This window comes from Pleurodeles waltl, chromosome 4_2 (assembly GCF_031143425.1).
Source record: "Pleurodeles waltl isolate 20211129_DDA chromosome 4_2, aPleWal1.hap1.20221129, whole genome shotgun sequence".
In the NCBI taxonomy this organism is placed as follows: Eukaryota; Metazoa; Chordata; class Amphibia; order Caudata; family Salamandridae; genus Pleurodeles; species Pleurodeles waltl.
In genome coordinates, this window is record NC_090443.1 from 71,326,304 (window position 1) to 71,348,335 (window position 22,032).

The 22,032-nt window shown below is 45.0% G+C and overlaps 1 protein-coding gene across 8 annotated transcripts in view; it reads left to right on the forward strand.

Moving 5' to 3' along the window:
* The first annotated feature begins 1,388 nt into the window (after window positions 1-1,388).
* TIMELESS (timeless circadian regulator) overlaps window positions 1,389-22,032 on the forward strand; it is a 361,230-nt gene continuing 340,586 nt past the window's right edge. For 3 of the 8 annotated variants that reach the window (XM_069230700.1, XM_069230699.1, XM_069230701.1), the window contains exon 1: window positions 1,425-1,533. The gene's annotated coding sequence lies outside the window, so the exon portion shown is untranslated. Of the gene's footprint in view, window positions 1,534-7,075; window positions 7,199-18,510; window positions 19,009-22,032 lie in introns of those variants that run through there. The other 5 variants (XM_069230704.1, XM_069230702.1, XM_069230703.1 and 2 more) reach the window with 4 other exon arrangements.

Consider the following 22,032-nt stretch of genomic DNA (forward strand, 5'->3'; position numbering starts at 1 on the left):
GACATTTTATGCAGTTTGGGATACTTTATTTTTAATATTTGAATGTTGTGACTTTTTCTATCCTTTTCCTCATTGGCATCTCTGCCTGATGCATGTTATATTATGGATTCTTGGGCCATTTCTGATTACCTCCCTTTTTAACATACACAGACACGTTTTTTCTCTGCTGCCCCTATACCTAGGCTGGTGCTCTGTAGTTGACTTTATACTTTATCCCTTATTACAACAGTAACTTGTGTGCCAATCTCTCACATAATCACCCTTCATATCACCATGAACTGCTTCTTATGACATGACAATCACACCTCAATGGTCATTACCCATGACATTACACTTCCCACATAAGTTGAAAACAACACCCTTCCAACCACAGAACCTACATGGGCCCATATTTATACTTTTTTAGCGCCGCATTTACGTTAAGTTTTGTAAGTTTGCGCCGTTTTTGCGTCAAAAAGCGGCGCTAAAAAAGTATAAATATGTGCCATAGTTTGCTACCAGCCCTGCCAAGTTTCTCAGGTCCATGCGTGCAGTGATGCTTCAGTCCAGGATTTTTCACTGAATTCTAGGACTTGTAATTTTGTTTATTCCATTATCAAGGACAACTACAAGCTCCAGAATTCAAAATAAGTAATCTTGACTGGCACAGTACATCACACAAGGACCTACGAAACTTGATAGCCAAGTGCTATATATCCACGTGGGTAAAGGAGCTTCAGCGACCAACATGTGCAAAGCTCTTAGGTTTCCCAGTTCCGAGCATGAATACTTCATCCAGTCCAGGAATTTTCTTTGATTTCTCGGACTTGTAATCCTGGTTTTCTAATTGTTTAAACGGGAAGGAACTGGGGCTAGAAATACTACAATAGATACAAGCGCTTTTCTAGTGTAATTTCCGATCTTTCCACATGGTCGTCTACCTATGCTGACTTTTCAGCTAGTGTCTCAGTAGCTATGGAAACGGTTTAAATAGGGCGGCCATGTTAGTGTGATGTCGCCTGTATAACTTCTTGTACACTTGCCACATATCTGCATAACTATCAGTAAGTATTACGAGATATTTCTAAATATCATTATTTTTGTTTGCAAAGTACATGTCATAAATGACACATTCTATAGAAAAGCAAAATAACATCTGAATTGTTTGAAGAAAATACACAGTTGTTTAAAACTCCGCACATATATAATTAGCCTCTGAGATTATAGTAACTATACTCGGCATTTGTAAAGGTTTCTTTCCAGTTAAAGGTGACAGTTTCAGGGACGCTTATCCTTTTGAAGAAGTAAATTCACAGTTCTGGCCGTCTGCACTCCCTGTTCTGTTTATGCCTCTCAGAAGTGCGAGGGCAGCATAGAAATACTTTGGTAATGAAGGGCTCTGGCCTGCCGTACACTCAAGATGGCCACCACGTTTAGACAGATGTGTCTTTCTTTTGTGTTTGGTGCGCCTTCAGGTTCTGGCGCGAAAGTTGCCTCAGAAGGTTTGGGTTACTGTGGCCGGGGTCTGACAGCCCCCACCCCAGAAGGGTGAAGGTGAGTTGAGATCGAAGTTCAGGTGAGGGTCTTCATGGCTCCCCGAGAGTCTACTTTCTCTCTGGATGAGTTGTAGTCTGCGCAGAAGTCTGTATAAAGAATTTGGATTTGGCTGTAACGTTTCTTGGGCAGAGGAAGGTGGCACTCGTCTTATTTGTTGTAAAGTTTAGGTGATATGGGTGCTATGAATTTTTGGGGAATTAAAAGGTAGTTTTCGCGAGTGTGATGCACCTTCAGACTGCCAAACGGCATTGAAATCACGCGTCTTCCCATTTCCAGGAGGACTTTGCAGTTCCGCAGCCTGGCTTGAAGGAGAGAGTGGGTTTGACAGAGACTTATAGCTAGGGATCTGGTTAGACTCTAAGAGTCCGAACATGACCCGAGATAGCACATAAAATGTCACGTCAGCCTGGAATTTTTTTAAAGTCACTAGTTGTATTGAACATACGTACAAATAAACAGTTCAATAGTATAACTTAGAGAGCAGCAACATAACATAATCAGCAGCGACCTAACCGATAACATCAGACAGCAGCTACATAACAAGACTAGGTGGACGCAATGTAACATCAGTGCTGTAACTGCTACATTTACAGAGCATGCAATAATATAGAAAGCAACTACATATAGACCATGACAGCAGCTATATAACAGCTACGTATGACGCAGACAGCCGATACACAAAAGAACCGCAGCTACATATTTTTAACATAACACGAAAAAACAGGCAGCAGCTACATAAAATAAACCCAGTGGCTAGGAGAACTTTGGAGATTACTAAACGTGCTGGTTTGTGATGCCGCAGTACTCCCCAGAGGTGAAGGTTGTCAACGGTGTAGCAGGAGCAGTGGCACCAGAGCAAAGGTTTTGTTTTTAAGAGGCTGTCTGCACCCCACTTATGGATCCTTTTCACTACTGAGCACGGCAATGGAGGGGCCAAATTCCCCATGCTTGCGTTATAGCCACTTGCTATGTCAATCAATCAATCAGCATTTATAAAGAGCGATTTATCACCCAGGGGGTCTCAAGGCGCTAGCTGGGGGATGTGGGTCAGTTGAAGCGCCAGGACTTGAGGTCCCTCGTGAACTGAGCCAGCGAGGTGGAGTGGCATTGTGTTTCAGGTCTGCAAGGTAGGAGAAGGATCTTCACCCAGCCTTGTTCAAGATCATGGGGATAGTGGCGAGGCCCAGTCGAGCAGAGAGTAGTTACCTGAAGGAGAGGCAGTGGCTGAGGTTGTCAGGTCCAGTGTTGTGAAGGGCCTTGTATGCATGTGTCAAGAGCTTGAAAGTGATGCGTTTGTTGATGGGGAGCCAGTGTAGGTCTCTCAGGTGGGTGGAGATGTGGGGGATGTCCAGAATCAGTCTGGCGGTGGCGTTCTGTATTCTTTGAAGTCTAGTTTGGAGTTGTTTTTTGATTCTGGCACTGAGTGTGTTGCCGTAGTCGAGTTTACTGCTGACGAGTGCGTGAGTGACTGTCTTTCTTGCGTCAGAGGGTATCCACTTGAAGATCTTTCAGAGTAGGCGGAGAGTTTGGAAGCATGAGGATGAAACAGCGTTGACTTGGCAGGTCATGGATAGTGACTTGTAAATGGTACCTCTGGTACAAAGGGCCCTGATGCCAGGGAAGGTCTCTAAGGGCTGCAGCATGTCTTATGCCACCCTAGGGACCCCTCACTCAGCACATGCACACTGCCTCACAGCTTCTGTGTGCTGGCGGGAGAAAATGACTAAGTCGACATGGCACTTCCCTCACAGTGCCATGCCCACCTCTCACTGCCTGTGGCATAGGTAAGTCACCCCTCTAGCAGGCCTTACAGCCCTAAGGCAGGGTGCACTATACCACAGGTGAGGGCATATGTGCATGAGCACTATTCCCCTACAGTGTCTAAGTAAAACCTTAGACATTTGTAAGTGCAGGGTAGCCATAAAGAGCATATGGTCTGGGAATTTGTCAAACATGAACTCCACAGTTCCATAATGGCTACACTGAAATGGGGGAAGTTTGGTATCAAACTTCCCAGCACAATAAATGCACACTGCCAGTGTGGGATTTATTGTAAAATGCACCCAGAGGGCATCTTAGAGATGCCCCCTGAATACCAGTCCGACTTCTAGTGCTAGGCTGACCAGTTCCTGCCACAACCAGACGAGTTTCTGGCCACATGGGGTGAGTGCCTTTGTCACTCTGTGGCCGGGAACAAAGCCTGTACTGGGTGGAGGTGCTTCTCACCTCCCCCTGCAGGAACTGTAACACCTGACAGTGAGCCTCAAAGGCTCATGCCTTTTGTTACAGCACCCAAGGGCATCCAAGCTAGTGGAGATGCCTGCCCCTCTGGCCACTGTCCCCACTTTCGGCGGCAGTGCAGGAGAGGAAAATGAGAAAAACAAGGAGGAGTCACCCACCAGTCAGGACAGCCCCTAAGGTGTCCTGAGCTGAGGTGACCCCTACCTTTAGAAATCCTCCATCTTGAGATTGGAGGATTCCCCCAATAGGATTAGGGATGCGTCCCCCCTCATCTCAGGGAGGAGGCACAAAAAGGGTGTAGCCACCCTCCTGGACAGTAGCCATTGGCTACTGCTTTCCTGGCCTAAACACCCCCCTAAATTTAGTATTTAGGGGCGCCCCAGAACCCAGGAAATCAGATTCCTGCAACCTACACAGAGAAGGACTGCTGACCTGAAAGCCATGCAGAGATGACGGAGACGACAACTGACTTGGCCCCAGCACCTGGGCTGTCTCCGGACTCAAAGAACCTGCACAGCGACTCATCCGACAGGAACCAGCAACCTCTGAGGATTCAGAGGACTGCCCTGAACCGAAGGACCAAGAAACTCCCGAGAACAGTGGCCCTGTTCACCCACAGCAACATTTTTGCAACAAAGTAGAAACTTTCAAAGAACTCACTCTTCCCGCCGGAAGCGTGAGACTTCACACTCTGCACCCGATGCCCCTGGCTCGAGCTCCAGAGAACTAACACCGCAGAGAGGACTCCCAGGCGACTGCAAATTTGTGAGTAACCTGAGATGACCCCCCCTCCCTTGAATCCCCACAGCGACTCCTGCAGAGAGGCTCCAGAGGCTCCCCCTGACTGCGACTGGCTGGTAGCAAAGACCCCAACTCCTGGACCAAGCACTGCACCCGCAGCCCCCAGGACTGAAAGGAACCAACCGCCAGTGCAGGAGTGAGCAGCAGGCGGCCCTCTTCCTAGCCCAGTTGGTGGCTGGCCCGAGAAGCCCCCTTGTGCCCTGCCTGCTTCACCTAAGTGACCCCGGGGTCCCTCCATTACAGACCCGATGCCAACTTTGCGCACTACACCCGGCCACCCCTGTGTCGCTGAGGGTGTGTTTTGTGTGCGTGTTTGTGCCCCTCCTCCCCCCCTATCACCCAGTGCTCTACAAAGCCCCCCTGGTCTGTTCCCCGAGGATGCGGGTACTTACCTGCCAACAGATGGGAACCGGAGCACTCCTGTTCTCCATAGTTGCCTATGTGTTTTGGGCCCCCCTTTGACCTCTGCACCTGACTGGCCCTGTGTTGCTGGTGCGGTGACTTTGGGGTTGCCTTGAACCCCCAACAGTGGGCTGCCTATGCCCAGGAGACTGAACTTGTAAGTGCTTTACTCACCTCAGAAACTTAACTATACTTACCTCCCCCAGGAACTGTTGATTTTTGCAGTGTCCACTTTTAAAATAGCTTATTGCCATTTTAATCTATACTGTGTGTACTACTGCTTTAATTCGAAGTTCCTTACTTACCTATGTGGAGTACCTTGCATTTTATGTATTTACTTTGAATCTTGTGGTTCTAAAATAAATTAAGAAAATATATTTTTCTATATAAAAACTATTGGCCTGGAGTTAAGTCTTTGAGTGTGTGTTCATCATTTATTGCCTGTGTGTGTACAACAAATGCTTAACACTACCCTCTGATGAGCCTACTGCTCGACCACACTACCGCAAAATAGCGCATCAATATTATCTGATTTTGCCACTATCAACCTCTATGGGGAACCCTTGGATAGTGTGCACATTATCTCTCACTTTGAGATAGTATATACAGAGCCAACTTCCTACAAGTGGCTTGTGATTTGTTTGCCTCACAAACATTGTACCAACCAAGTAAGGCCAGAACAGTCTTAACGCCCACACTACAGCAAATCATTTTCAGAGGCCGTCCAGTTATGTTCCCTAGGAGGTAATTTGTGGCTGTTTAATGGCCACTGGACATGCTCTACCCTTGTCGTCCAGTGAAGCCAGTTGTATTCCAATTTTTATGAGGCGTCAGTCTGTTCAATTAAGTGCCGATCATAGTCATTGCTGTCTTCAGGTCATTAAAGTCCTTCTAACACTCTACAGTCCACAGTCTTAGAACCTACTCGCCCCTTCTCGCGAGTTGACAAGGAACAGGTTTTCTGTTCATTTAAAAAGTGAAAGATCAATAAAGATGCCTTTAAATCTTACTTTATCTTGTCACATTTGCTTTGTGCTCAACAAAAGAGGGCAGAAGTCAATTTACTTACAGGAGTTTGTAAAGTGAGTTCTGATTTGCTGTACTAAGAGTTTGAAATGAAAGGATGTTAGATTCCGCTTTAATACCCATCTTCTAGGATGGATATGTGGATCCACTCTGAGATGTGGGAAATTATTTTGGTGGGTTAGCTTTTAAATATTTCAGGTGCTCTCCAGGCACTGCCTTTTGTGCAAAGTGATGGCACTCATTGCAGGTAAAATGGGGCTGGCTCTTAGCAGGAGATGCCAAAAGATGGACACAATGCCGTATGAACTCTCTTAACTTGGCTGTGAAAGTGTTGGAAGCAGACACAAAGGCAGGTGTAATCTAGAAATGTGCTCACCTTGAACATTAGAAACTGCAGTGGCACCTTTCTCCCCTACCAGCTACTAGACGGGCAGTATTCATTTAGGAAGAGCTTATTAGCAGTCCTTTGCTAACTAGGCTGTCGTGGAATTGCTGAAAGCCTTATCATCTAAAATTAATCATGCAGAACTCCACCTTTCAGCCACAGGAATGGAGAATGTAAACTTCCACAGCTTGGGGGAAGCTGTCCTCCTCCTCCATTTTGGGTTTCACTAAAGGTCATCCAAAACGGACCACATTGGTCTCGGAACTCCCTTGCAATACAGTCTAGTATTGGTTTTAAAAATGTTGCCTGCTACCACCATCACCGCTTAATATGATACATGGACAGTAGTTCACTGCCTAGAATGGGGGCTCGCTTGGTGCATTGTGGTAGACCTCAAGAAAAGAAGTGGAACTCCATGTGAGGGGCAGGCCTGGTCCTTTACGCAACATGGCATCAGGGCCAAAACATGTCAGGGTACCAGTCTCACTTAGTCAAGTAATAATCAAGGCACAAGACTGGTACACTGCGTCGACCCACTACTTTCACAGGATGGACGCCGTCCACACTGAAAGAAGTGGGCCCTACTGAAAAATGATTAACTTGTCCCAGTGTAATTTTTAGACACCGGGACACATTCAGCAGTGCTAGAACTTTGTCTACTTTTGTTTTTTCAGAAGCAAGGTGCAGGCAGCGAGGGGGCTTTCATATGTCAGACTACATCTGGGCCGAGGACAAAGGCCGAGTTGCGGGGCGATCAGTCCTCCTTTTCTTCCACTATCCTGACTGGGAGCTGATACTCAAATGCAAGTGAGGGTAAACAAAGGAACATAGTTTGTTATCATCGCTTCACAAATACTTGAGAGGCATGAATTTTATGTTGTTCAGTCCCAGTGTCTAAGAGCTTCTCATGCACTTAAGAATGTCAATAACAATTTAAGTACCACTATTTTCTTTTATTTCTTTTATAACACTACTCACTGGACGCCTTGTCAGGAATAGTAAGCACTGTGTAAATACAATTACAATCCTATTTCAGGGTGTCAAAGCACTTTACGTCACATGCACATATTATACATTGACACTAAGGCCCTGAGTTAAGAGGGCCAAGCACCGCTTTAGCGTTTTTTTTTTTTTTTTTTTTACTCTAATGTGGCGCTAAAGTGACCTTTCCCTGCTCCGTATTTACAGAGTGGTGCAATGCATAAATTTTTTCACTTTGTAACCCTTTGCACTACATTATGCACGTCACGCATAATGTATGCAGAGGGGGTGTTCCCCTATTAGGGGGGCCGAAGAAATGGCGCAAAGAAATCTGAGATTAACACCTAGGAGGCACACCATTCTTTACAGTGGGCCTCAATGGGCTTTGCAGGATTTGCGTCAAAGTGTTAAAACTGGTAACTCACCTAGCTACATAAAATAAAGATCTGCGATTTGCTTGTTAGATGATGTGCTTTGTAGGAGACACAGTAACCCTCTATGCTACTTTGATTCAAAATTGGGATTTGAGAAACCACAGTTATCTTAGCATTATTATTATTATTATTATTGCCAGAGATTTACTGGGCACACAAAGATCTTTGCAGCGGTTGCCTTAACCCCATAAGATATTTTAAAATGCAGACTGCAAACAATTAAGCAGAGCAGATGCATTGTAATGCTTCTCCTTAGTGCCAATTTCTTAGTGGCAAGGTTTAAAAAAAAAAAATGTGTAAGTTGAGGCCCAGATTTTGCATCAGGGTTGCATCATTTTTTTAGCACAACCCTGGTGCAAATTCTCATTTGTTAAATATTGCCAAGCGTTCAAATGTAATTATGGTGGACCTGTGTTAGGTCTTAAGATTTGATGTCACTTCTTGTGAGGTTGTGGGTTGTGATGCCACTTCCTGTGATGCTACATGTGATGACGTGCCATGATGTCATGCACTGTGATTGCCTGTGCTGTGATGTCACGTGCATACTGCCTAAATTGGTTAGTTCCCCCACTTCTTTTTTAGGTCAAGCGTAAGCGTTCAACCTGGTGTATACATAAATTTACTGATACTGTCGAAGGAAGCAATTTCATTTGTTGGTTACAGTGTCCTTTAAAAATTCTTGCTCGCTAGTGGTCAGTTCTTCCTTTTTCTCCCTATTTTTTCTGTTTCAGAGCAGTGACCAACTACTGTATTTTTCCACTTTTGGGTTCTTTATCTGTTGCTGTGATGGACCTTTTTTTTTTTTTTTTTTACATTTCTTTGGCGATCCCCTTTCACTGTACGTGTGTGCGTGTTTTAGGCTGGTAGCTGTCTGCGTTTTATTGCAGCATTCCGTTCCTTCCATGTCGCTGACATTTGTTTTGGCTTTATTCCAGTGCTGTCCTGTACCTGGCTCCCAAAATAAGCTTATTGTACCAAACAGACGGCTCCTAAAATAAGCTTATTTTACTAAACAAACACCATTTGCCCATGCATCACAGAGTCTCTCCCTCATTGAGGCCATAAATCTTCTCGGGCTGCTCTAACTTCATTAGAGATTTGTTGAAATGTGAGGCAAAAATGCTTGTTGTAAACTTGTCTCTCAAAAGTGGCACCAGCAGGAGGTGGCTAAACGACTGGAGCTCAAAAACCATATGAATAGCAATCCCCCTCAATTCCGATCAAGTTATATTTTTAGTATGACTTAATTCAGATTATGGAAATAAAACTGTAAAACTGTGTCCAGGGACTCCTGGTTTGCTTGCTCCCCAGTAAACATGTTTTGAGGCCGCCTGGTCACAGTGTCTTGCAGAGTGATAGTGGAAAGGTTGGTGGCCCTAGTTCCGTGTCAGGCGTCGCCACCTTGTCCACTCCCGGTTTTATTTTACTGTTTCATTCTAACCCTTGATGATTTGATTTTCCTCATTGTAAATACAGGGCTGAAAGCCACAGAATTCATAAATTAAATTGAGAGAGGTTGAGACTGTTCAATTGTGCAAAGGGATGTCTATGGGCAACGATGTGCTCTCTGAATGACCCGAAAGGAGACAAGCAGAACCATTTAAAAATGAAAAAATAAATAAATGCTAAAGCTGTGTGTTCTGTGAGAAAGATTACTGCCAGTGACCTCGCCTCCAATGACCTCATTCATAGTGCTGCAGTAAATCGAGGCAAAAACACCTGAGTAATAGCATTGGGTCGGCACTTGATTTGTAGTTATGCCACTTACAAGGGGGGTAAAGTGCAGAAACATTTTCTGAGATTGGTTTATCTGATCATACGGGTACCAGGGCAATTCTCTTTACGCTGAATTCGAGGGGACATTGTGAGTGCACAAACCTGGACTGGACGTGAGTTTCTTCATACCCGCTACCGTAACACTGAACGCAGGCTCTGCATCCCATTTTGTAATCTCCGAGGAGCTCTCAGCAGTCAAGGCACAGAACACTTTGGCGTTCTTGTGCCCATACACGGCAACATTTTAGAAGAGGAAAGTGGGAGATTTAAAAAACACTAATCAGGAGAATGTATTTCACACATTGACTTCTATTGAAGCTGGAGGCAATTTCAGGCAGGAGACAGCCAAAATGTATTAATTTTTGCTCCAAAAATCAGGAGTCTCCCGTCTGAGTCAGGTCTATTGGCATGTGCGCCTGCGCTATAAAAACCCTTAGCACAGATACAGAGGTCACACTTGCACAAATTGACATGCAGGAAAAACGACAAGAGGTTTCCGCTGTGAACTGTCACCCTCTGCAAGGATTTCACGCAGTGGCCTAGTTCTGGGGCTTTGTCCCCTCCTGATGCAACAAGAGGTAGAAGGGTGTTCGTCGCCTTGGTACCTTCGACTGTGCATGGGCGCTGCCTCCTATCTCACCCTGGCGCTGCCTCCAACCAAATACTGGCACCCACGCTGGCGCTGCCTCCCATCGCACCCTGGTGCTGGTACCCACACAGGCGCTGGTACTGACACAGGTGCTGCCTCCCATCACACGCTGGCACTGGTTCCCACACTGCGCTTCCTCCATCACTCCCTGCCGCTGGTACCCACCCTGGGACTGCCTCCCACCACACCCTGGCACCGCTTCCCATCACACTCTGGCACGGGTACCCACACTGGCGCTGCCTCATTACACCCTGGTGCCCACACTGGCGCTGCCTCCCATCACACGCTGGTACTCGCACTGGTGTTCCCTCCCATCACATCCTGGCGCTGCCTCCCATCAAACCCTGGCGTTGGTACCCAAAAGGCGCTGCCTTCCATCACACGCTGGCACCCACACTGGTGCTGCCTCCCATCACACCCTGGCACTGCTTCCCATCACACTCCTGCATGGGTACCCACACTGGTGCTGGCACTGGGGCTGCTGCCAATCACACCCTGGCACTGCCTCCCATCACACGCTGGCACTGGTATCCACACTGGCCTTGCCTCCCATAACACTCTGGCGCTGCCTCACGCACCAAGGGCGTACCTTGGTCTGCGCGAATGAGGGATGGGGGTGCGAGGTTCAGATTTTCAACAATCAGACTGGCCTTTAATGATAAATACATAATACAATAAGGAGGGCGCAGGAGAGTGGCTTAAGGTGCAGTGGAAAGGGAGAGGAATGCAGACTGGCAGGGTTACTAAATTATTTGAGAAAACAGAAGATTTTGTAAAAAAAAAAAAAAAAAACATTTTTTTGGAGTCCTTCTAACAGACTGTCAGACAGTGTGTGTATATAACAATCTCTTGTGAAATCCAACGGACTTCTCGCCATACCCGACCGAAAGAGACTGTACCCACATTTTTATCAAAAATTTAAATTATTAGAGGTGTGTGTGTTACATCCCAAACACCCTCCCAGCTACATCCTTGTCCCTCATGCACTGGTGCTATCTTCCACGCTAGCGCACTGCTTCCTTGCTGCCACACTGGCGCTGCCTCCCATCACACCTGGGCGCACCCTCCCACTCCTGCAGAACAGCCGTGCACTCTGTGAGGCAGCCCTCCCTCCTTTCACACAACCTTCTCAGGAAGGCAGACTTAGGAACACTGAGTGTCACTAACCTAATCTGGCAGGAGTGCTGTCAAACTCAGCGGGCACTGGCAATCCAGCTTTACCATTCAAATATCGGTGTTCTTCCGGATACATATTGGGAAAGGTTTACACTGCAATAAATGCCATTCCACTTTTCAATCATGGTCCAAAACGCGTGGATTAGTGTGCTATCTGTCCACTCCAAGCGCTATGGCGCTTCTTTGGGGGCATGAAGCGCTATATGCGGTTGTGAAAAAGTGCAAATTGAATGAATACAACAGGCTTGTAATCAGCAGTGAATGGGCCTGTAGGTGGCAAGTCACTGCACACCAGCTGATGTATATAACTCGCACATGGTAATCACCACTGACTGATACTGCACAAAGCGTAAGGGGACCAGGTGTCCCAGATTTGCCTGGACAGTCCCGGTTGTTCACCAGCTGTCCCTGCACATTTTGGGAAATTTAGCTCGTGTCCAGTTTTTAGAGAGGGGTGCCTGAAAACTGTGGGAGGTGTTTTTTTTTGTTTTTTGTTTTCCAAAGAAGAGATAGCAAGTGTTATCATAAAGCGATATAATTAAAAGGCAACATACTAGCTTTAAAAATTGCTTTTTATTTATGTTCTTAGTGCCTCTTCTGTAATTCTGTGCTGATGAGCGCTGTGATTCTGTGCTCTCGGTTAAAGTAAAATTGTTGTCTGTCTCCTATTTTTTCTGAAATGTCTAGGTTTTTGGCCTTAAAATTCTGGTCACCCTAACAAAGTGAAAACCAAATGTTTTGTTTCACCTGGTTCATCACTAGCGTCGATGGTACCGGCGTGATCAACCTCGGTTGGATCAAACCGAGAGCTGGCTCTGCCCTACCAGGATTTGAACTTGTGGCAGATCTTGGCAGCACGTGTGCAAACCCATTCAGTTATCTTTCTGGGTTTATTGTTGGTGTGAATGATTGGATCCTCCTTCCCTTCCACCTCATAACAGCCCCTCTGGGTGCACAACGGAGGATATTTCCCGGGCAGGTCAGCTGCACTGGAGCCCAGCTTCATCCAGTCTGGGGCCAAATTAAAAGCGCCTCAGAGAGATGGGTGACCAAGAGTATCGGATCTGCCAAGACATTCCCGTATTTAGGTTGAGTGATTTTCCGACATGTTGGTATCTATGTGGGCTTTTAACCACGCCCACCGCACAGCCATCACTATCACTCGATCATGTTCTTGCCTTTCAAAAATCCTTGATCTTTGGTAAATGCTTTACATTTGTCCGTCCTTGGGGGCAGTTTTGTAACCACCTTGGCCATCGACCCTGTTGCATGGCTTATGTAGAGACGCGGAGGAAAGTATTATGCTTATCTTTTCTTATTTATGTTAACAGCAGCTGCAGTCAAGAAGAAAGAAAACTACAAATCCCATAAGGCAAAACGACAGCCAATGGGAAACGACATGTAGTCCGATATAATGCACCAGTCACCAACGAGCTGTCCCCATAATACTTATCTTGACTGAGAACAGCCCTCTTTTCTTGTGCGAGACTAATAAGTAACAAATAAAAGAATAGTAGAGCAACAAATGCATATTGCCCTGAGTACAGATAAAAGTTCTTGTAAAACCAATAGAAGTCCAGAAACAAAATTCAGAAGGATCTGTGCATCTCATCAGAGATGGGTGTTCCGGAAAGTAGTTGAAGGCGATACTCCTATAAGGCATTGGTTATAGATGGGATCTCTACGAAGAGGTCTACTGAGTCGTTGAAGGTGCTGTTAGGGAGGGAACAAAAACAAAAGGGAAGAGTTTGTTGAGGTGGGATAATACTCGCCTCGGTGTCTTTAATAAAATTAAGACTTTTCTTCATAAATTACTAGGAAAATCTACATTTTATGACAAGACCGATAGCTCCTATTATGCTAGTTTAAAGCGAATCCATAACATTTAATGAAGCTTGTTGTACTGGCTTACAATAAAACACTCTAAATACATTATCATTAAGCCAGTCAGCTGATCTGAGAATGTCCTTGAGGCGAGAGCCAGCCCAGAAAGCTTTAGAAGCCTTAGCTCCTCTAGCTGAGTGGGAACCAAAGGTGGAGGTATCTATGCCCGGTAGGGCCATAATCCAGCGGACCCAAAGAGCCAGTGTGGGAGAGGACACAGGATTAAAAGATTTTCTGAAGGAACTGAGGAGTTGGGACGCAGCGGTATTACTGAAATCGGCTGTCTGTTGTTCATAAACATTCAAGCACTGGCCTACACATAATTTCGGATGGTCAGGGAAAAAAGGGTAGAAAACGGACAAAATATTAGTCTTAGTATGCATGTGCACATTAAAGAGAACACCTGTTGGAGTAAAATGACGAGCTGTAATATCTAACGCTCTAACATCAGACAGACGTTTGAAAGAAACCAGGCATAATAACATGGTAAGTTTAGCAGATAATTGTTTCAAGGAAAGCATTGGATTTTCTGGCCAGGAAACAAAAAGGTTTAAAACAGCATTTACATCCCACAAAGAACTGTATTTAGGTTTAGGAGGATTAGAAAATGTTACTCCCTTTAAGAGACGGCAAACCAACGGATGTTCCCCAACTGGCTTTCCGTTGATGTAAGTGTGAGAAGATGAAATCGCAGATCTGTACAAGTTAATGGTACGAAAGGACTTACCCGTTATTGGCTTCCGCCAAAAAATTGACGATAAAAGTTATATCTGTTGCAAAGGAATCAATGTGTTTTCCCACACCCCAGCTATGCCAAAGAGACCAAGCTGATCTGTAAGCCTTTTTTTATTCCTGGAGCCCAGGAAAGTTCGATGAAGTTTGAAGCTTCTGTCAAAATAGACAGGAGTGATGGGGTTCCCAGATATTTTCCAGGCCGAAAGGGTGAGGAGATTTTCTAGGATCAGACGGTGGGAGAGGCTGAGGGGGTTGGTCAAGAGTTCTGGAAATGAGGGAATTAGAAAAGGAGCATCTATTGAAGGTTCCAGGAGAGTGGGGAGCCACACCTGGGAATGCCAGAATGGGACTATGAGAACTAAATTGGCCTGTTGACGTCTCATCTGTGCTAGCAACCTGGAGAACATAATGAAAGGAGGTAAGGCATAATTTAGAGAGGTTGACCAACCTTGAGAAAAAGCATTGAAGGCTAGTTCTAAAGGATCCGGGCGCCAGCCGAAGAACTGTGGAAGTTGTGTATTGAGACAGGAAGCAAAGAGATCTATGTGAAAGGAGCTCCATTTCTGATGAATAGTGCTGAAAACCTCGGGGAGGAGCTTCCAATCGCTGGAGTCTAGGAAATGACGAGAATGCCAATCTGCTACCAAATTGAGATTGCCCGGTAAGTACTCTGCTTGGACTGAAATTCTATTTTGAAGACAACTCCCAGAACCCTTTCGCCATTTCTGCTAAAGGTTTGGATATTGTGCCTCCCAGATGGTTGATGTAAAGAACTGCTGAAATGTTGTCTGTTCTGAGAAGAACCGAACAACAAACTCTGTCCCTTGCCAGACTTTTGGTTGCAAAGGAGCCGGCAAGCATCTCTAAACAGTTGATGTGCAACTTTGACTCCTCTAGTGACCATGTGCCTCCAGTCGAGATTGGACCACAGCGGGCCCCCCAACCCAGCAGACTTGCATCTGATTCTAATACAAGATCTGGGGCTGATGCGAAAATAGTCTTGCCATTCCAGGTGTCTAAATGGTCTATCCACCATTGTAGTTCTGATTGAGATTCCTGGTCTAGTACGATAGTATCTGAGTAAGCGAGACCTTTTTGGAGATGACAAATTTTTAACCTTTGCAGGGCCCGATAATGTAAAGGACCTGGAAAAATGGCTTGGATCAATGAGGACAGGAGGCCTACTATCCTTGCTAGGGATCTGAGGGAAAGAAGAGAACTGCGTAAAGTTTGAAGGATTTCTGATTTGATGGATTTTATTTTTGCTGATGGAAGGAGAAGAGTGGCTAAAACGGAATTCACTAGGAAACCTAAAAACTCAATTTTTTTTTTAACAGGAACTAGTGAAGATTTTTCGTAGTTGATGATAAAACCGAGATCTGTGAGAAGAGTGCAAGCTAGACGGACATGAGCAAGCAGGGATGTACGATTCTGGTTCATGATAAGGATATCGTCCCAAGTAAATGATCAGTCTGATCCCTCGAGCTCTGAGTAAGGCTACTACCGGTTTCATTAGTTTTGTGAAACCGCATAGAGCGGAAGACAGACCGAAAGGTAGGGAAAAAAAATATGTCTGGTTGAGCCATTGGAATTGAAGAAACTTCTGTGAATCTGAATGCATGGGGACCGTGAGGTACGCATCCTGAAGATCTAGCCACACCATCCAGTTGCCTTGAAGCAAAGAATCCCTGAGGTATAGTATAGTTTCCATTTTGAAGTGGTGATAGACAAACTGGTTGAACCGTTTCAGATTGGTAACGGGATGCATCTTTTTGTTCTTCTTTTGGACTAGAAAGACTGAGCTGATGAAACCTGAAGGGTTGAGAGAACAAGGGACAATTGCCTGTTTTTGAAGAAGAGATTGAATTTCCAAAGAGATTAAATTTGTCATTAGTAAAGAAAACTGAGGAGGATGAGGGAAGATCAATTGAAAAGGCTCTGAGAAGGCCTTGAGCTTGATAACGTAGCCCTGAACAGTGCTTAAGACCCATGGATCTGCTGTAAGAGCTTGCCATTTTGGAAAGAACAGAGAAAGGCGACCTCCTACAACAGGAAGGACAGAAAGTTGACTTTCCGGGTTGAGAGGAGAACCTGGAACTTCGTTGCCTTTGTTTCTGAAACCCCGGTTCCTTTGAGGGTAAAATTGTGGTCAGTACTCCTGGTATGAGTTGTTGTTGTAAGAGACCCGGGAACCTTGGTTGTTATAGGCATGGCCGGCAAAGCGGTTCCTGCCTCTGCCGGCCCTGGTGAAGACATGACTGGAAAACATCTTTTTTTAGCGATTGTTGCGCCTTGTCAAGTGAAGCAAACGTTGCTACATATTTACAAAGCTCTTTTATAAAAGTGTCGCCAAAGAGAAAACCTTCAGCCTTGATTCCTGGATCTGAGACGGTGAGGTTTACCAACTTGGGGTCAAGCTTCAGCAGGAGTACCTTCTTGCGTGCTTGGGTAATAGCCGAGTTAGCGTTTCTTAGTAGGCACATGGCCCGTTGAACCCACAAAGATAAATCAACGGGGTCAACCGCGGCATGTTCTAAACGGGCTGTTTCAGCCATGTCAAAAATGCGGTTTAGGGTCCCCACAATATCCAAAAGCATATCTTGGCAGGTGGACCAAGCCTTATCTAGCCTTGCGAGGGTCTTTACCGAACTTGGTGAAGAAAGTTATCAGGGACAAATCAATAGTAGGTGTTACTGCTATTTTTGAAGGTAGGGCTGGATGAGGACACTCAGACTTTAGTTTTGCTCTGACTTGTTTGTCCAAAGGAGTGCGTAACCTAGAAGTTAGGTATTCCGCCACATGGTCCGCATGAAACCATTCAGTAGAATGCGGATGTTGAATGCCATTTGGGTCAAACATTGGTACCCCTTGCGCATCCGTGACTTTGCCTGACCCTGATATGTCTTGATTCTCAAATTTGGCTCTTTTGGGAGGAAGAGGGGAGAACATTTCTCCATTGTCCTTGTGGGAATTATCCGAGTCTGTTTGATGGTCATGCAGTTCATCATCTGTGTCAAGCATCTTGGAGATAATAATGGGGGAGGAAATGTGCTTAGATTTGGCCACACATTTTTTTGATGATTTAGATAATAACATCCCCTCCCTTTAAGGAGCCACGTCCTCTGTCCTGTGTGAGGAACTCTCACCAATCAATAGCACAGTTTTAGAATTTTTTGATGAGCCAGGATGCTTTCTGCTGTCCCCTGCAGACTGGGCCAGCATGGTCTTGGAGACCAACTTGACAACAGAATTTTCCAAATTTTTTGATAATTTTCCCCGTGAAGCTGAGACAGCTTGCTCAGCTGATAACTGGATAAAATCATTCAAATTGACCTTAATAGCCGCCGCCTCCTCATTTAAAACCTGGGAAACAGAGAAGCTGTCCATTGTGACAGAAAAACGATATCACAGTGGTGAGGAAGGGGTTAACCTCCTCACAGAAATCTCAATGGCAAGGCTAGACTCCGCCTGGGGGCGGGGGAACACAAGGGGGCAGTGCTGTGGAGCTCCAAGAGAAGAATGGAAGAAGGTCCCAGCAGGAGACTTCAGAGAGCAAAGGCAAAGGATAAAGGAAGCATTGGAAGCAGGAGACGTGCAGCAGGACTTACCAGTATTTATTTCCCCTCAACTGCCGTCTAAAATGGTGACCGTGTGTTGAGGGGAATAAATGGAAAAATTATGCAGCGGGTGCGCTGCGAGGAGCGCGAGGAAACAATGCGGCTACAAGCCGACTAGAATACCTACAGTCGCGTGATGTACTACGCGTGTGAATAAATAAAACACATTACAATGTTAGCACTAAACAGAATACACTTGTGAAAGCAGAAAAAATAATACTTATTGATTGTGAGCAGCAAGAAAAGAGGGCTGTTCTCAGTCAAGATAAGTATTATGGGGACAGCTCGTTGGTGATTGGTGCATTATATCGGACTACATGTAGTTTCCCATTGGCTACTGTTGTTTTGCCTCATGGGATTTGTAGTTTTTTTTTCTTCTTGACTGCAGCTGCTGTTAAAATAAATAAGAAAAGATAAGCATAATGGGAACCTCCGGTCTTGTCATAAAATTGCATGTTTACCAATACTTTGACTGAGCAAACTTCTTTTTCCTTTTGTGTCTCTCCTTCATGCTCCTGACAGCCATGGTGCTTTGAATCTGCTCGCTTGTGTCAACTGTTATACTGTTCATTTTCAATTTATGTGGCAAGAAAAGTCCAGTTAGGAATTTACAAGCTATTAGATCTAACTCGAGCAAACGCGAGACCCATTGCATAGCAAATGCTTGTTTGGACTTGTGCCCTGTTAATGGACCAAGCTATTAGAAGTGTCACAGGCTTGGATATAGGTTGTGGTAAATTGGAAACGCAATCTGCCGCGGAACAGTACGAAACTCTAGGACGAATGTGTTTCTGCCCAGGCGGGCACGTGGGAGGTGAAGGCGTGCGGAGGCTCGAAGACAACAGGCTGCGCCGACGCTCCCACCGCAGGAGACGGGTTCGCAGGGTTCAAGGCGAGGAGATGCGCGGCGCTGCTTCCCGGAGCATCCAGAGCTTCTCCGGTCACGTTGATCGCCCTGCAGCTGAGAGCGGCTCACGTTGCTCCTGGGGCCTGCCCAAAGGTAACTTGGGTGGGGTGGCGAGGACCAGACGGAGGGAAGCTTGCATCAGGTCTTGGCTGTCGACGTTCCCAGGCACTTGGAGGGAGTTGTTTTGCCTCCGCAGGGCTGTAGCGCAAGAACAAACCTCTCGGAGAAGAGTCCTTTTTCCTTGTACAAATCTGGCCAGTTTGTGTAGGCCCCGGCGGCGACACCGTGTCCGATAGCAGCGAGGCTGCACACGGAATAGGGGGCTGTGCGGGTGACATAAATAATGTTTAACGGTACCTTTGACGGAATAAACACCGAGTACTGAAGTGCTGTAGTGCGCAGGTTTCGAGAGCACCCCGGCACCTTCCAGTGATGAAAGTTTCCTTTACAGCATAAAGGTAAGACATAATATTCGTTTTTGAACATTTTCTGCTTGAATCTTGAGAGCAACGGATTGACGTTTCGTTTATAACAATAAGAACGCCACAATGCACAGCGTGAGACCCCCGGTTGCGTGTAGCTGTCCTGTGGGAGTAAAAAAGGTGTTATTTTTCAGCCCCCCCTTAGATGGTGTCTGCAAATGCATGAAACAAGTTCGTAGTGTATTAGTTACTCAAGTCTGGTGTCAACCTTTACCCCTTCAGAGTTTGATTTAAAACAAAATGCAGTTCAGAGCTAACCTGCTGGGCTAGGTTGAAAGTCTTGTTCTATCCTGTGTTATGAATGACTCGGAGCCCCTCCAGGGGTACCTCTCGCTTGGTCTTTGCATGCTTCTTTTAACCTAATGTCTGTGGCAGTGTGTTATAACTCTAGTTCATTTTTTGTTTTCATTTTTTATTTTTTTTTAATGAAAAATGTTATTGATTTAAAGGTATTGAGTACTGCCACCTTCAGTTGACGCAGCATTGGCGTGATGGATTCTGCACAAACAAAACTTACGCCACAAAACTGATTTTGGGTACAAAAATAACACATTGACACAGAAATTATATGTGCAAAGGCCCCTCACAGAATCATTTACAATGTTTCGCCCAGTCATTTAACCCAAATCTTAACGTATTTACGAGGGCAGACCCTTGTTTCGTACACCAGTTTTTCTTGTCTGGCCCACCAGTATACTCCTCTCCTCCAACTTGAGAGATTCGGTGCAACAGAAGCCTTCCAACTTGCTGCAATGTCTGTTTTGGCTACCATGAGGGCGGTGCCAGGAAGAGCCGATCCATTCTGTTACCTCCTATGACTTTGTTAGCGCGCCCTTGGCTTATCTAATTTATCATGATAATAGTAAGCGGACGCAACTATAAGGTCAATGAACCTTTTGACTTGTTTAAATTATTATTGTAAGGTGTTATAACATACATCAATAATCAACAATCAATAGGGAGTCAGTAAATAACTCACCATGACCCATTTGGCCACAAATAACCACACCTTGTAGTATCAATTAAAATGTTTATTTCCCTATATTAAAAATGCTAAGGTCACGAAAATTACTCTCAGTACCAAATGGTACAAGGAAAGAAACATCACAGACTGTCCAAATCTCTTAACAAATCTTACTTTAAACAAAACAATGAGAACGACTATTTCAATAGTGAAAACACTGGTTAATAACAGCAATATTTGAGCAAGAGATATGACCTACATTAGTTCAGCAATAAAACACCTCACTAACTTCAGATTAGCATTTGCATGTTGGGCTTCAGGCAAACGTTTTTAGCAACGTTAATTTAGTAACCATCTAGCTATGGCACTATCAAAATAGTAGCAGTATTAAAACAGTAGCAGTTGGTACGTGAAAAACAAAAGACAAACAACAATACACAGATCATACATTTACCTATCCCTAAGGTAATTAGAATCAACAGCGTCAACTTCATCAGGGAACAGCAATGTCCGCATCAGAAGAAGAACAGGGAAAGGGGGATGGTTTAGAATTTGGAGTATAAGATTACTAAACCATCGGATCATTAGTTCAGCATGGAACAGGCAAAACAAACTCAGAAAATAATAAAGCACCAGAATGCCAGTAGACTGACTGGCAAGGCACGAAGTGTCAAAGTGACAGGTAACAAAGCATGGCTCCTGTAAGAAGAACATCAAAGAAATAATGTCTCTCTACTTCTGAGCCCTCAAGCATTCTATTAAACTTGCTAAACATTTGCTATTGGTTGAAAATATCAGGCAAACAAAGAGCATCCAATTACAAAAACTTTAGATATAAAATGTTAGCTTGCAAAACGTCGATTGGGTTTTTCCATCTTTTACGTAACTACAAATTACAGTAAATGTATCTTGTGCGCCTCTTCTTCCGTCTGTGATCTGTAAGCTTTTTGTTTGGCACATTCCAAATATGCTGCAAGACAGTTGTTACAGAAAACTCAGTATTCTTGAGAGAAAAGCATGAGTTAGAAACATAGCTACAGACAAATATGCAAATCAGTGAATGGAGCACGTCATACACCGGACGTGAAAACATACAAATGTAATGACAGCTAAGAACACCGGGAGTTAGGTAACTTCCCACTGTGGCCTTGTCTTCTTGAGGCCCAGCAAAAAACAAGAAATAATCGTATTAATTCAGCATTTAATTTTTGCAGAGAACATGCTCTTAAAGAGACATGTTTCATTTACAACGTTAGTACATTATTTTATAAAAGCATGTGCAGGCCTTGCATTCGATGGTGGCCAATAATAAAGGCACGTTTTTTTTCAACATTAATTTTCATCATTGAAACATTCCACACCTCAGTACATAAGTATGATTATGTAAAGGATAATTATTTAATGCACATTCTTGCGCTTATACCTTCAATGACCACCAGTATCGCAGACAGTGGGGACAGTGGGACCTCCCAACCTAGAAGCTCTGAAAGCTCCTTCAGCAGCCTAGTCCAATAATGCTTTATACAAGGGCATGACCATACCATATAAGTCTGCCGGCGTTGCACCACATTTGGGGCAAGTAGGGTTTGGCAGAAGTTCTGCTCAATGTAGTATCATGGAGGAGAGGTACACTCCATATAGGTAATATGTTTGTATGAGTTGCAGGTGGGAGGATATGGAGGTAAGTCGTGGTGCCATTAGGGAGTCTCGCTAGTCTTTCTCTTCCAGCAGTCCCAGCCATCCCTCTCATCTCACCCTTACATGGGTTAGGTCCCCTTGGGCATTTTTGATCAGCATTTTATATATCTGACACCATCGCTCCCATGAACAATTTGGCCTCCAGCGGGCTATGTTCTGGTAGGGGGTAGCGTCTGTGAGATGTGGATGGAGGGCATGGCAAAGTTACAAGTAGTTTTAGAATTGTGAATGCGCGAGCTGGTAGATCGTCTGCAGCTATCAGAAGGAACAAAGACGCGTGCCATGCCATACATCTCCAAGGCTTGAATTTCCCAGTTGATCCCACTTATGGAACCCTT